This window comes from Zalophus californianus, chromosome 3 (assembly GCF_009762305.2).
Source record: "Zalophus californianus isolate mZalCal1 chromosome 3, mZalCal1.pri.v2, whole genome shotgun sequence".
Taxonomy (NCBI): domain Eukaryota; kingdom Metazoa; phylum Chordata; class Mammalia; order Carnivora; family Otariidae; genus Zalophus; species Zalophus californianus.
In genome coordinates, this window is record NC_045597.1 from 37468463 (window position 1) to 37474375 (window position 5913).

The following is a 5913-nucleotide window of genomic DNA, read 5'->3' on the forward strand; positions in this document are numbered from 1 at the left end:
AATATCCTACTAGATTATTTAGAATTTGGGTTCATTATTTAACATGTTACATTTTACATATATAAGCTGAACAGGTAAGGTTAACTGAGCATAGCATTGATTTTCTATAAATTAGATGTTTCTCTTAAAAAATTAAAGTTTATTTCACAGAATGAGTTTGTCCATTTAGTTTCTATTACCACCAAATTGCCATAACTTTGATTACTTTTTCCTACTTTTATATGTTCTCACTAAATACAGTGACCTGCATTAATTGAAATGTGTTTTTTAGGAGGACGTGCACTTACTTGGCACCTTTTCCATGGAACTAAATTAAATCTGATGACACGGTCTCCCACTTCACTAAAGTGGTAATTCCCCTTAATAGGGACACTTGCTGATAATGAGGTGAGGCTCCAATGGGACTTAAGGGTACACAAGAAGCTCAAAGGTTGTGGATTCTTTTTTTTTTTTTTTACTTCCAGGACTTCTGTCACCAATTATCTACTCACCGCAGAAGTTTCATCACTCTGTAGGAGACATTTAAAACTACTTCTTTAACAGAACTTATTTCAGAATTTTTGGTTACACCTGTTAGGATCTGTAAGAAAGTGCCACTTCTGTCTTCCTTCCCATTTATCACTTCAAGAGCTCTCCCACCTGTGTGACATAGACTAGTAATGTGGGAGCTAGTTTCTGCCTCCAGAAACAACGTAAAATATCCTGTTCTCTGGCAAAGATTGCATTTTCCATTCTCTCATATACTATATGTTCATCATTTTTAAATCTTTTTGATCACTTAATTGCCTATTGAGACTATCAGTCATTACTATGTTGCTTTATAATAGCTGGGGAACTTTTTTACTCCTATTTTAATGAGTCATTATTGACTTATTCAACATAGGAAAGAAAAATTCCTTTTTTCTTGGGAAAGCTATTTTTACTCTAATATAATCTATATTCAAATACATGATAAAGAGATCTCTGAAGAAGCTTATCCTTATAGGAACTTTTGTTTACAGGTGTGAAAAATGTTAGTTTATATTTGTCAATAATAAAATTAATACCTACTAAAATGTATATCAGGAAATAATCTAACAGAAATTTCTGGAAGGTTTTATAATATAAATGGCAACATTTATTTTATAGGCATCAACTGAAAGGTGCATTTGCAGTATAATTCTGCAAATTATTGACTGAAAAATAAAATACATCTTGATATAAATTATAAAAGAAACATAAATATATAAGGTATAGAAAAAACAGAGAATGATGGTATAGAGAACCTGAAAGACTAAATAATTTCCACTATGACTCCTTAAGTGACTAGAGCCCCAAATATTCCTCCTCAGCTATCCTGCTGAACTCAAACTGCCTAAACACTAGTAGCTAAACCACAATCCCAATTTGCTGCCTCTGCAACTTGCTGCATGATTTATGTTAGTTAAATTCCCCAGTATTTTCTTAAGAATTTAATTGTTCAGAAAAAAAAAAATTGACCCCTAATTAACCTTCCCAAATGTGTTTTATAATATTCTAAGTCCCCCAGTCCTCTCAGGACACTCGTCTTAACTCGTCATCTCTATTCTCATGATGTGTTGTTTTTATGAATGCTGTAAATGCCAGACCTACCAGTTTGGAGTTGTTTCCTTCCTGACACAGAGGAAGCTTCAGCACAGTGGCTAAGAGCTCAAGGTTCATAAGCAAAGGCCAGACTCAGGTATTAAAGAGTTGTTTCATTTTGGCCAAGTTATATTTTCCTTTCCCCTCCTGCAAAAATCAGATCACATTTTATTAATTGATTAACAGAAATATGTATTGTGTTCCTATTCTTTGCCACTAAGTCTATTAGATGTTAGGTACGTAATATTCATTCAAGCAGATGTAAACCTTGACCACATGGGTGGTAAAAAACACTGAGAAGAACATGAGAGTTTTCCGTGTGAATCCTACACAAAAAGTTCAGATGTGAGAACAAAAAGCCACATTTCTTTATTGACCTGAAATCATATTAAAACTGACTTTGAAGTCCTATCTTATAATGAGGGCAGGAAGTTGAAACTAATGTAGAACTTGGACCGTGCTCCTTTCTTTAGGGCTTCACAACAACACAATTCAACTGTGGTGATAGAAAGGGAGGTTAATTGCCATATCTTTATCCCATCTTGGATATCTTTGATGTGCTCACTATCAATGCTCAGTAATACCTTGAGGTTGTGATATGGTGCTGCTAATGTGCAACCTCACATGCACCAATCTTTTCTAGAACATTTCAAACCACACCATGAGATCATCTGTCTGGAGTTGAAACCACTGCCCCAGGTCTCTGCAGGGTAGTGGTGTAATGGGTATTACTCTCATGGGAACACCATTCTCTATCAGATCTAGAATAAATCACCACCGATTCTCCTATTCAATCTTTTCTCTCCTCAGAGGCACTCATCTGTCTCTGTTCTCTATTCACAAAATTCTTAAGGAACAGGTTTCCAGAGAACAAATGAGAGATCCTGTTTTCTACATCATTCACAAGAAGAAGCATATCTGAGTGAGAGAGGGGCAGAAACATCTGGCTGGTCTGCTTCAAAATAGAGAAAAAAATCATAGAAACAAAATAGTTAATATCTAACATAACATAGTTACCAAATATTAATAATAGCTTAATATGTAGTTAATATTTAATAATACTTTAAGCAATAAGGAATGTCTTTATAATAGAGAGTAACATGATGTTATGGGAAGAGCTGTGTATCATATGGAATGGTCACAGAAATAATCTCTGTAGAGATGACATTTATAGAAAAAGATGAAGTGTATTTTTAATTTTATTTTTTTTAATTTTTTAATGCTATGTAAAAGGCTGAGGGGAGAACAACTCAAAGCCTTAGAACCTCCATGGTGGAATTCTCTAAGTTGAGAAAGAATTGAAAATGACCCGTGTGATGAGTGTATATTGAACAAAAGGAAAGGATGTTGAAAAGGCCGCTGTGAAGATAAATAGGGCTCAGGCCATATAAGATCCTATAGAATATGTAGAAATAATTTTGATTCTAAGGGCTGAGAGAAGATAATATGTTTAAGGAGACAAGTCATATTATTTTATTTTAATTTTAAAAAAGATCACTTAGGCAGCCACAGAGATGTTTGAAATAGAATAAGAGAGAAAGCTGGAAGATGTGTTAGGAAGTTCCTGCAAGTGTCCAGGCCAGAGATGAATGTGCTGGGGAGAAAAGAAAGGAGATCATATTTGCAGTGCACCTTTTGGTTACAAATACAGTTACCACTTAAGAAACAATCAATATGGGGCGCCCCCTCCTGGTCAGGATGGGCTTTTATGTGAGGCAGCAGCGATGGTGCTCACACCCAAGGAGCAGATGAACTGTGCTGATTAGGGGGCCACTTCACAGGAGCTGCTAAAATGGGCATGAGGATCAAACTGCAAAGCAACAACCACCCCAACAACCTGCTGAAGGAACTCAGTAAGTGCCAGCTCTGGGAAACCATGTGTGATATTTCCATTGTGGTGGGGAGCGTCTCCTTCCTGGCCCACAAAGCTGTGAGGGCTTGTATGGCTAGATACTTTCAGAAACTTTTCCTGAATATTGGGCTTGATGCTACCAGGACCTCTGTGGTGGACTTTATTACCCCTGCCAACACTGAGAAGATTCTGAGCTTTGTCTACACATCAGAGCCCTTGACAGACCCGATCAATTTTGGGGTCATCTAAGAGGTAACTGAGTGTCTGGGTGTGGAGGATCTCTTCCAGGTCTGTCCCTCCACCTTCCCTGGCCTGGAGAACACTGCTGTGGCCATGCTCTGGACCAGCACCGGTGGTACCCAGAGTTGTAACTCAGCAGAACCCACTCATCCCCTTGAAGAACAATGGGATGGTGGGGAGCCCATTGGTCCTGATAGGAACTAGGTGTTACCTAGTGATGCTAGAGGAAGCTATAAAGAGGAAGAGAGAAATGTTACCAATGACACCAACCATAGCTTGTGTCTGCTGCAACAGCCACTGCCACCGAAGACAGAAGACCATGATGCCCCTGCTCCTTCCATGCCTTTTACTAGGATGATGACCCAGCTCCTGCCCTCCATACAAAGTTTAGAGCAGTGGAGACTTCAGTAAAAATAGTTTCTTTCCTCCTGACAGTGCAAATAGACATCACCAGGGGAACCAATTCCCGTGGGAGCAATAGAAACCACTCCAAAGATCCTGGCTTTGAGAAGATGGATGAGCTCCAGCTCATCATCAACCCGGCGGATGATGACTTGCAGTTAGAAGACCCCACTCAGGAGACAGGCATAGCTGAGGAGGTGAATGAGTTGAGAGATACCAGTGAAGACGAGCTGACTTTTGGAGAGAATGATAATTGCGCCATAAGGCCATGCCCTGCCAGGTGTTCAAGTAAGTTCTAGAACACAGCATTCACTGGATCTGACAGCATGCTCAGGACCCCATGGACCCGCTGACAGACAACCACAAGTTCTTTGAGACCCACTGCTAGCAGCGAAACTCCCAGATGACCCATGCTCTATTCCACATTGGTATTTTCCTCTTCTCTTGCGACACATGTGAAACTAAGTTCATTATGAAGTGGCAGCTAACCCTCCACCCTCGGGATGGAACATTTGAGAACAACACCACTGTCCACCCCAATGATCCCGTGACTGGGAATCTGGGTTTGTTTTCAGGTGCAGCCTCCACAGAGTTGAAATGCACTGTCTGTGGGAAGGCACAGACCAAAGATCTCCACATGGTCCAGAGCCACATCCTTGACCATCTAAACTTGGAAGGTGCCAAGACTGTGGTATCTGTGACCAGCATCACTTCACCTCTGCAGCCACAGATGGCACATGGTCTTCACCTTGGCACTTCAGTCCTCTCTTGCCCCATCTGTGTGAATGGCTTTGTGGCCTGGCACCCCCTAGAGAAGCAAATGGCCGTGCACCACAGCCTAGAAGAACGGAAGTCCCATGCCACCTATGCGGTTGGAGCTTCAAATCAGAGGCTGCCTATCGCTATTGTGTCAGCAGCACGAATACAACGGTGGCCTTGAGGAAAGGCCCGGTTTGGGACTATCGCACCGAGCAGTCCAGAAATGGAAGCTTCCAGCGAAGGAGTCCCTGAGTGAGGACCTGGCTCTGCAGGGCCGGCCCGGGAACAGCAAGCACAGCTGTAAGGTCTGTGGCAAAAGGTTTGGCCATGCAGGCGAGTTCAACTACCTCTGGTGGATACCCAGGTGAGAAGGTGTAGGTGTAAGGGGTGCCACAAGTACTTCCAAGGCCATGCAGCCATCCAGTGCTGCCTGGAGACACACTTGGGGGCAGTGAGGTACCGCTGCACAGTCTGCGGCCCCCACAGCTCCACGAGCAAGCACGTGCGCATGCACGGACCTGCTTGACTTCACCGTTAAGCAGACCTTTTTGTACTGTGTCCATTGCAAAGAGGCAGCAAAGAGCCTGGACTGCTGACTGGATCCCAGCAGAGCCAGGGGAGCTCCCAGGTGGCAGCCAGGATGTTGATTTTCTGACGGCTGTCCGTTCTCTCTTTAGCCGAAGTTTCAAATTTTGCCTTGCTAGGAATCCCGTTCTGTCTTGTGTTTAGGGGAGAAAAAAGAAGAAAGAGCACATGAGCTGTTACTGTTCTTGAGAAGCCACAGTCCTATCATGTTTACTTCCTTACCTGTTCTCGCCCACCAAGGGCTGTGTCTTTTATTCTTTCGAGGCTGGTTTGGGGATCTTGTCAGGCAATTGGTGTCGACTAGATCGCCTTCCCCAACCTCTCCAGTTTTAGGTTACTGATAGGTTTTAGGCTGCTAAGAACCCAAGCAACAGCCTTACTGAATAGAGGAGGTGGTGAGAGGTTTTCACTGTGGGTATTATTGCCAGATTTCCACCTGGGACAGCAGCTATGAGGGAGATTTTGGGAATGTG

General features: G+C 42.0%; 1 pseudogene; it reads left to right on the forward strand.

Moving 5' to 3' along the window:
- Window positions 1-3394: 3394 nt before the first annotated feature.
- LOC113920476 lies at window positions 3395-5451 on the forward strand (annotated as a pseudogene).
- Window positions 5452-5913: the final 462 nt, after the last annotated feature.